The sequence below is a fragment of the Microtus pennsylvanicus genome, chromosome 14, assembly GCF_037038515.1.
Source record: "Microtus pennsylvanicus isolate mMicPen1 chromosome 14, mMicPen1.hap1, whole genome shotgun sequence".
NCBI classification, from domain to species: Eukaryota; Metazoa; Chordata; class Mammalia; order Rodentia; family Cricetidae; genus Microtus; species Microtus pennsylvanicus.
Window position 1 is genome coordinate 31,055,711 of NC_134592.1, and position 9,998 is coordinate 31,065,708.

The following is a 9,998-nucleotide window of genomic DNA, read 5'->3' on the forward strand; positions in this document are numbered from 1 at the left end:
TGTGTGTTCTTTCATGCTTAGCCCACCCTGGTTTTCCTACGTGGATGCTCTGTGAGTCAGAGTCACGTGAACTCCAAAAGAGCTACCTGCTGAGGTCATTGCTTCCAACTGCCTATGGGTACATTTTGGCTCCGCCAGTCAATCAGCTGTGAATGTGAACTTTAAATGATTTCATTCCTCCGTGTTCAGTTTGATTTTCCTACTGCACTGGCCAGGGACAATGACAGTGCAGTCAAATACAAAGGGAAATGGGGCTACGTGGAAGACTTACGTGAGTCCGGCCGTGTGGTCTACACTCTTGTCAGTGGGAGCCACTGGGCTAGGCTGCTTCTTGTCTAGAAATAGGAAAATCGGGAGGTTCAGTCTGATGTGTGGTGATGTGTCTCCTCTGAAAAATAAAGCTATCATCTTTGTGTGGAAACTTGCTGAGGGGCCAGGAGAAAGAGAAAACTCAGTTCTCTATCTCCCAGTTCCTAAAATATTCTTCTTTTTAGCTCCATAGACGCTAACAGCTCCCAACCCCGAATTTCATACTCCTGCCCTCGTGTGAAAAAATATTAGAAAAGAAACAAAAAGCTCCGTTAGCCTATGTCCTTGTGTCCTTACAATCAGAGTGGGAGGGGACCCAGCAGCTTAGAACTGTTGCCCTACCAGCCACTGGGAGGCTCAGTGGAGCCTGCAGTTCTGAGATAGGTAGGGCTCCCACCGGAGGATTAGTTTGAAAGGTCAGCTCTGCAGAAAGTTCACAGTCATTAACACAGAGGCATTGACTCCTAGGTATACAAAGCGTTCTTCACTTTCAATGCCAGCCTCCGGCTTTCTGAGCAATTCTTTTTACATCAGTGGTTCTCAACCTTCCGAATGCTGTGACCCTTTATTTAATACAGTCAAGTTGTGGTGACCCCAACCATAAAATCATTTTTGTTGCCACTGTTACGAATTGTAATGTAAATCTGATATGCAGAATACCGATATGTGACCCCCCCCCCCCGAAGGGTTTGAGACCCGCAGGTTGAGAACCATTGCCTTACATGAATCCAAGGCAGGTAGATCTCAGGACTCCAGTTATTCATGCTGATAAAAAAAAAAAAAAAAAAAAAAAAAAGTAGAACAATGAAGTCCTGTGTGCTTGATTTTGAAGTCATTTGTGTGTGTTTGTGTGTGTGTGTGTGTGTGTGTTAAGACACAGTGAGGGGGGCTGGAGAGATGGCTCAGTGGTTAAGAGCACTGCCTGCTCTTCCAAAGGTCCTGAGTTCAATTCCCAGCAACCACATGGTGGCTCACAACCATCTGTAAAGAGGTCTGGTACCCTCTTCTGGCTTTCAGGCATACAGACAGAACACTGTATACATAATAAATAAATAAATATTAAAAAAAAAGACACAGTGAGGACTGGGGATGCCAAACAAGTATGAGGACCCCACCTTCCATCCCCAGACCCCACTTATAAAGCTCAGTGTGGGGCTGGAGAGATGACTGGCTAATGCACTGGCCGTTCTTCTAGAGGACGGGGGTCACTTTCCAGGACCCACATGGCAGCTCACAGCTCTCTGTAACTCCAGTTCCAGGGGATCCAACACCCTCTTCAGGCATTGCACACATAGTGCTTAACATATAGGCAGAACACAGGTACACCTAAAATAAAATTGGGGGAAAAACTTTGCAAAAATGCTGGCTATAATCCCAGCATGCCTATACCAGCTAGCCTGCTATATGCAGTGGCAAACAACATCTGTCTCAAAATTGGACTGACATCCGAGGTTGTCATCTGTGTACAAGGACAATGGGGTACTGATGTCCTTACCAAATACAAACAATAATAAGTAATAATCTAAGCATGGCACATGCTCAGAGTCCTAGCATTAAGCAGTCGAGGCTAGAGGTTAAGTTTAAGGTCATCCTTGGCTACACAGCAAGTTCAAGGCCAGCCTGGGCAACGTGAGATCCTGTCTCAGGAAGGAAGGAGGAAGGAAAGAAGGAGAAAATATGATGATGATTCACAGAGATTGATAAGGGGAGTGGTCTCTGGGAATGCCCCAGGCATAGAAAAGGACTTGAAGTGGGTGAGGGCAACTAAGACAAGATGATCTTGCATTACCATTTTCTTACTGTCCGTAGGGACAAGCACCTGTGCTTAGAGGATCCAAGAGCAGTGCTCCCACAGGGGGTTGGTTTGGCGACAAAGGTGTGGTACCCAGGAACAACGCTGACATGGAGCAGAGTGTCGAAAAGTCAGTGGGATGAGCATCATTTGAAATTCATGCTACGCTGGCCCCAGTAGCCCTCTGAGCGGAGACAGAGCCGGGAATAAACTAGTGTGTGCCATGGTGAAAGGCCCAAGATGCTCAGCTGTGTGTGTTGGGAATGTGGATAGAACTGTGCGATCCAGGGTAGAAAGTGGCTGTGTGTTTCCCTAAGTGTTGTCTAAAAGTCTTGAGGAGTTGAGTTATTTTAGGGTGGTCGTAGCTTTTCCTCTCCAGAGGATCCCAGGGCCTAGCCCTCAGCTCATGTAAACTCAATCCGATTCACTTACAGCTGTCAGTTGACTAGCAACTAGATGGTCTGAGTGTTGGTTGCCATGGAAACAGCTAAAAGGCCCATTGCCATAGGAACCTACCATGCTCTCCAGACCAGGGGTTTGGTTGCTGGAAAGACCCCGAGGAACCGAGGCTCTGAGTTGTGTGAGTGAGGGACCCACCAGAGGATGGGTCATATGCATGAGAGCCTCCAGAGTCCCACACCGTGGTCACAGAGCACAGGGGCCTGTCCCTGTGGACAGTAAGGGCACAGATTCTGGAACAATCTCGTCATGCCAGCGCTACCACCCTCCCCTCCAGGAGCTCTGAGAAGGTAAATCTCGCTCTCTCTGGTGGGTCCCTCTCCACAAACCGTGTGTCCCAGATAAACACCCAGCAGGTGAAGGGATCCACTTAACTCCTGGCTGCCAGCAGGTCAGACCACTGAGGAACTCGGCAGGCAATATGGATGGCTGCTGGCCTTGAACGTGGCAGACGCTGGGTGTGCTGGATCAAAAAGCAGAAGGATGGGCCAGCGGCAGCAGCCTGCTCTCAGCGTGAGAGGAATGCCTCGCTCTGTTCCCCGCACCCCGTGCACCCGCGTGCCTCTGCCAGGTGGATCAAAGTATAAAAACCCACGATATGGCAGGGCTGCTCAGTGTATCGGAGTGATGGTCACAGGAGTCTTGTGTTGCACAATCGAGGGAAATGACTCTTACGTCACTGTTTTGTGGCCAGGGAGAGCAAAGAGGAAGCTTCTTAGTGGCTGTGCCATTAGCCACTGTTGCTATAAAGGTAGAGACTGAAGGAATTCAGCTAGGTCACCTCCAGGCCTCAGCACGAACCACCTTGGTTCATCGGGATCCTAAGGTAACATCTGAGCGTGGTGGACAGACTGACAGCTCGTTTACCTGTGAGGGTGAGGAAGACCTTAGGAATCCAGAGAGGCTTGGGACTGAGACTAAGGCCTAGAAGGCATTTGACTGACAGGCCGCCTCCCTGATGCTTGGCTTAGGGAACTTTCATCTCATTCTTCAGGACTCTGAGATGTGTGGTGTCCTTTCTCCTAACCTAGCCCCCCAAGGGGCTTTACAGCCTAGAAGCTTGGCACCAGAGAGACAGATGCCACCAGCATCTCTGGGAAGGGACTTCACTTTGGGAGGCAGCCATTGCTTACAGATCGAATTTAGCTAGGTTTGCATCTCCCGGCCAACTCTTTCCAGTTGATTGACTTTGGGTACCTCCTAGGGCCTCAGTTTCCTCAGCCGTAACATTCTCAATCCCCACCACCTTTCTCAGGAGTTCCACTGATGTTAGTATCATCACTGCCCTTGATGAGGAAGGTTGCAGCCACAAAAGCTGTTCAGAGGCCTGGAATCATAGGCACGTGATTGCATTTGGCTCCCAGATTAACTCCAGGCCCCTTTCAAGCCCCATGTCCTCCCAGGCGCCTGCTCTGCTTTGCCTCCATTAAACCAGACTGTAACATCCTTTTTGAGGTACAATGTTTGTGTGAGCGCTTACCTTCCTATTAGATTATAAACAGTTTGAGAACGGGGACTGCCCTTTAGTCTTTGACTAAATGGCGAGAACTCAGAGCTCAGCAATTTTTTGTTCTATTTATTTTTTGAGACTGCGTCTTACATAGTTCTGGCTGTCCTTGGACCCTGTGTGATTGAGGTTAACCCAGAACTTGTAATCTCCCTGTCTCCGCCTACCGTGTTCTAGGATTACAGGTATGCACCGCCATGCCCGGCACTCAGAGTGACTTATATAATTGTCTCTATGGAAGACAAGTGCCATTTTCTCTGGGGTTTGAATGGGACCGTTAAATTCTATAGCCACCTGGTCTCCAAGAATGAGGGAAAGAGTAGCAGCTGGCTTGGTTTCATTCTTGTGAAGGACACCGAAGTACCCTGTCCCAGGTAGGCAAATTCGGGGTCACATCCTCTGGAAGCCAACCGTCATCAGCATCTGTGACTCACTGCCAACACAGCCTCATCTCCGGCTGGCTTAACGGCTCCCTGGCTCCAGCTTCCCTCCCCTCTGGCTACCATCTTCAGTACACAAAGCCTCCCCTCCCTTTGGCTTCCAGATAGGACGCTGTGATGTCTCCAGCTCGGTAGCTGTAAGTCATACTGTGTCTCTGAGAGGGTGAGAGGAAGCACATCCGGCTCATGCAGCTGTCTCCCCTGCGGTATAGTGAATGTCTGCAGCCTCTGATGGGCCCCTGCAACTTCCCACCAGTGCCAATGCGTGGTTTAGTGGGAACAAAGCCCAAAGAGCCCAGGAGCATCTGCTAGACCAGTGCTTCTCAACCTTCCTAACGCCGTGGCCCTTTAATACAGTTCCTCATGTTGTGGTGACCCCCAACCATTAAATTATTTTCATTGCTACTTTGTAAGTAATTTTTGCTACTGTTATGGATTGCAATTTAAATATCGGATATGCAGGATATCTGATATGTGACTCTGTGAAAAGATCATTCGAACTCCAGGTTGAGAACCGCTGGCCTGGACTGTCGAAGCTCAGAACTGTGCCCTTTCTAGGTGGCTGGTGGGAAAGCCTGGGGTTAGGGAATACAGCGGAGGAGGACAAAAGGAAAGGCTCTGGGTCTGACCCATTTCCTGCGTGATCTTGCGCAAATCATTTAACCTTTTAGCTAAACGCCTAACAGAAGTATCATTTGTTTGGTTTAGTTTTTTGAGACAAGGTTTCTCTGTGTAGCCTTGGCTGTCCTGGAACTCACTCAGTAGACCAGACCAGGCTAGCCTTGAACTCACAGAAATCCACAGGCTGGGATTAAAGGTATGTGCCGCCGCCAGAAGTATGGTAGAGACAAAACAAAGGATACTTGTGTACGCATAGCTTGGAAACGAGAGGCCTGAGGACTCAGTCCCTTGGCTTTTCCGACTTGGGTCTTGTTGGTTAGAGGAGCCAGCTGAGCACACCCACAGAAATCTGAAAAATACGCTAGAAAAACAATGACCTAGATTCGATCACCTCACAGATACAGAGATGTTGGAGGGTTGCAGACTTGGTGACTAAGAGTGTGTACTGCTCTTAAAGAGGACCACACCAGAGCTGATCCTGTACCTCTCCCCTCTGAGAGCACCAGCTTTCGCATGCACACCCTACATACACACACACACACACACACACACACACACACACACACACACATCACAAAAAGTTTAAAACAATTTGTATTCGGCAGTGCTGAGGACTGAACCCAGGACCTTGGACATGCTGGGCAGGTATTCTATCAGTGAGTTACATCCTCTTCTAGCTAGGTCTTGCCGAGTTGCCCAGGCTGCCCTAGAACTTGCTATGCGACCAGGCTGTGAGCGTACGATCTTCTACCTCGGCCTGCCCAGTGGGAATTACAATCTTGGGCCACCAAGCCCGGCTAGAAACTGTTGTAAAGCAGATCTGTGAGGTAGCCAACCCTCTTAAAATAATTTTTTTTAGGATATAGAAATCATGGACAATTGTATCCTTCATCCATCGTGATTATCATGCAGTCTAGTTAAATTTGTATGGCAGGTCAGGGCGAGGTTTTTCAAACCAATTTTTACTGGGCACCTTTGACGCGCCATGAACTGTGTTAAGCATTGGAGATTTTTACAAAATCTTAAAGAAGCCCCTGTCTTCAAGGAGATCAGAGTCCAGGGAAGAGAGGTCAGCAGCAAGCCATCGCTAATACAATGGGACAGTGGCTTGACAGCCAAGTAGACAGAACGCCATGGCAACGAGAAAGAAGAGCACTGTGGGTGATTTGCTCTGAGAAAGGAGCCAGGCTGGGCCTCTGCTTGCAACGCGGCTGGGAAATAGGACACGGAATACTGAACCTAATCTTCATCCATTTATCATCTGGCCACTCCTTCACTCAATAAATCTGCTCCTCACTCTTTTTTTTTTTTTTAAGATTTACTTATTTTAGCAGAGCAGTGATGGTGCACGCCTTTAATCCCAGCACTTGGGAGGCAGAGGCAGGCGGATCTCTGTGAGTTCCAGGACAGGCTCCAAAGCTACACAGGAAAACCTTGTCTCGAAAAACAAACAAAAAAAGATTAATTAATCATGTATACAATGTTCTGCCTGCATGTATGCCTGCATGGCAGAAGAGAACACCAGATCTCATTATAGATGGTTGTGAACCACCATGTGGTTGCTGGGAATTGAACTCAGGTCCTCTGAAAGAGCAGCCAATGCTCTTAATCTCTGATCCATCTCTCCAGTTCATGTTCCTACTTCCTGTCCTCTAAAATTTTTTGTGGTGTGTAGGGGGGGCGGGTAACACATGTGCATCTTTATGCACATGTGTGTACATACATGTGGAAGTCAGAAGTCAACATTGGATACCTGTGCAGGGCCAGCTATGATAAGCTAAGTATGGGCAGGTCACTCAAAGGAAGTTCTTTATTTCCAACCATTATCACCTGCCAGAGTAGAACTCGGCCCTTGATAAATGTAATAAGAGGTCTGAGTCTCAGTAGTTTACCCTGAGGCAATGCCTGGTTGCAGGAGGAACCACAGCCAGGCACTGCCTGACCCCCACCCAAGAGCAGACCATTCAAAGGAAATGCCTGGCATTCCAAGTGCTATAGATAGAAACACCTGCCAGCACACCTCACCAGGACACCCCTAGACAAATGTCAGCCAATCAGGGGCCCTGAACCTCAGAAACCCCTCTCCCCCACCTTTACCACTATAAAAACCCAATTCTAATTGAGCTCGGGGCTCTCCAGTTATTCCAATACGTTGAACATGCGGAGAGACCGAGTTTGCAAACTTGATTAAAATAAAGGCTCTTTGCTTTTCCATAGCAAACCAGGAAACTCTTAGTTTCCTGGTTGGCTTGTGTGGGGACTTTGCGGATTTGGGTATAACACCTTCCTGTACCACTTTCCCACTTTTTTTTTTTTTTTTTTTTTTTGGCACTAAGATCTCTCACCGAACCTAAACTCTTGGCCAGTGAGCTTCAGGGATCCATCTGTCTCTCTGATCCCCAGCCCTGGGGTTACAGATACTTTGTTGTTGTTGTTTGTTTTTGTTTTATTTATTTATTTTTGGCTTCTGGAGAAAGGGTTTCTCTGTGCAGCCCTGGCTGTCCTAAAACTTGTTCTGTACACCAGACTGGTCTGAAATGCTGAGATCCCCCCTGCCTTTGCCTCCCAAATGCTGGACTTCAGGCATGCGCCACCACTGCCTAACACTCATCCTCTTTATGTAGATGCTGGGGATCCAGACTTGCATGGTGGGTGTTTCCCCAGCCCCAGCTGCTCTGTTTGTTGAGGCAAAGTCTAACTAGGTAGCCCAGTCTAGTCTCAAACTTTTGGCAATCCTCCTGTCTCAGCCCCTTGAGCACCGGTATTACGGCATTTGTCCTGGCTAGAGTATTTATAAGAATGAGTTTACCTCCTACTGAGCTCCCAGTCTTGGCTAATTTATTTTACTTAAAGTCGCTCCTACTTAATTTACTCTGGAACAAGTCGGCCTGTTTGGTTCTCTGCTGGCTTGGCATCTAAGCTAATACATACAGTTACGATCCAGTTCTTACTCTGCTTCTCCTTCGTCTGTCTTGGCTCCAACCACACTGGTCTCCTTTTAGTTCCTCATGTTCTCTTTTTCCCAGCCTCGAGGCTCACACACAGGTATCTGCTGTGCCAGAGGGTTTCTGCCCTCAATCCTGCCCCTTCTCTTTTTGCTAACCCCTGCTGTGTTTTGCTGAAAGGTTTCTTCCTCAGGAAAAGCCTTTCCTGGCCACCTCCCCTGACCAGGCCAAGCGCTGGCTGTAATTCTCAGAACACTGTATCCTCTTGGCTTCGTAGGACAGTTCAGAATTACACAGTGCCCTGAGGATCTTCCCCAGCAACTCACAAACATCACTGGCATACAAAATGATTTGTTTCTGTTGGTTGTGTATGTGTGTGCGCATGTTTGACACAGACTGACTCTGTAGCTGAGGCTGGCCTTGAACTCCTGATTCTCCAGTTTCTGCTTCCCAAGTGCAGGGAAGAAGTGCCTGCAGCACCATGCTTGGCAAAACAAGGGAAACATTTCCATTTTGCCTTCACATTGCTCCCAGTGTCCAGCACAGCTCAGAATCTAAGGAGCAGGTGACCAATAAAAACCTTAGAATCAAGGTGGGAGTCGAAGAGTGGCGCCCACATCCACTCAGGCACACTCGAATACACAGATGCTTGCCTGCACGTGCCACACACACACACACACACACACACACACACACACACCCAAGAGGTAATTTCCAGAAGTGTAAATGGGATCACCAGTGCCTTCTTATTCTACCACTGTTTGCCTTGGTCTCAATGGTTCTGTGTCCCCAGCCCCAGAACAATACCAAACACACAAACCAGAGCCAGAACCAAACAGGGAGCCTGTCTAAGGAAGGCCCAGAAAGAAGGGAAGTTGAGGGAGGGATTCCCAGACTAGGAGGCTTGAGAGGATGGGAGATCCTGGTAGAAAAAGGTTAGAAATGGCAGGAAAAGTTAGGGCTAGCAGGTGCCTGAGGAGAGAGGAGGATGAGGACCTCAAGACACTTGTGTCCCTTGGGTATAATGTATCAAGAAGACCAGGTAAAAAGAGGGGGGGGGGAGAGAGAGAGAGAGAGAGAGAGAGAGAGAGAGAGAGAGAACATGAGCTGGGTGGTGGTGATGCACACCTTTAATCCCAGCACTCAGGAGGCAGAGGCAGGCAAATCTCTGAGTTCAAGGCCAGCCTGGTCTACAGAGTGAGTTCTAGGACAGCCAGGGCTACACAGAGAAACCCTGTCTTGGAAACACCAAAAGAAGAAAGAAAGGAAGGGGAGAGGGAGGGAAAGAGGGAGGAGAGAAGGAGATGGGAGAGAGGGAGGGAGGGAGGGAGGGAGGGAGGGAGGGAGGGAGGGAGGGAGGAAGAAACAAAGCAAGCATGAACCCACTTTCCCGCTTTTCTGTGTTATAGCTGCACTTGGGGGGGGGGGGCTAGTGAAGGGGAGGCTCATTTACATTAAAACCTATAGTTCCCTCTACATGTGTGTGACTGTTGTCTAGCTCTGTATACTTGTGGGACTCCTAGTGGACGGACCTGTCCCTACCGCTTTGGCTGGCTTCCAGGAACCTATTCCTCATGCTGGGTTGCCTTGACCCAGAGCACAGAGCCCATAGCACAGAGGAGGAACTTGGTCCCACTTCAACTAGATACTTTGTTGACACTCATGGGAGGACTGCCCTTTCTGAGAGGAGGCAGAGGAGAAGTGGATGGGGGGGCAGGGATGGAGGGGGGACTCCAATAGGAGGAGAGGAGGGAAGGGAAACTGCAATTGGGATGTAAAATAAATGATTACATTTAATTAATTAAAGAAAACCTATATTTCTTTAGAATAGAATATAAATTTCTTACGATGATCAAAACTCAGATGGGGGCCTGGAGAGATGGCTCAGTGGTTAAGAGCACTGACTGCTCTTCCAGAGGTCCTGA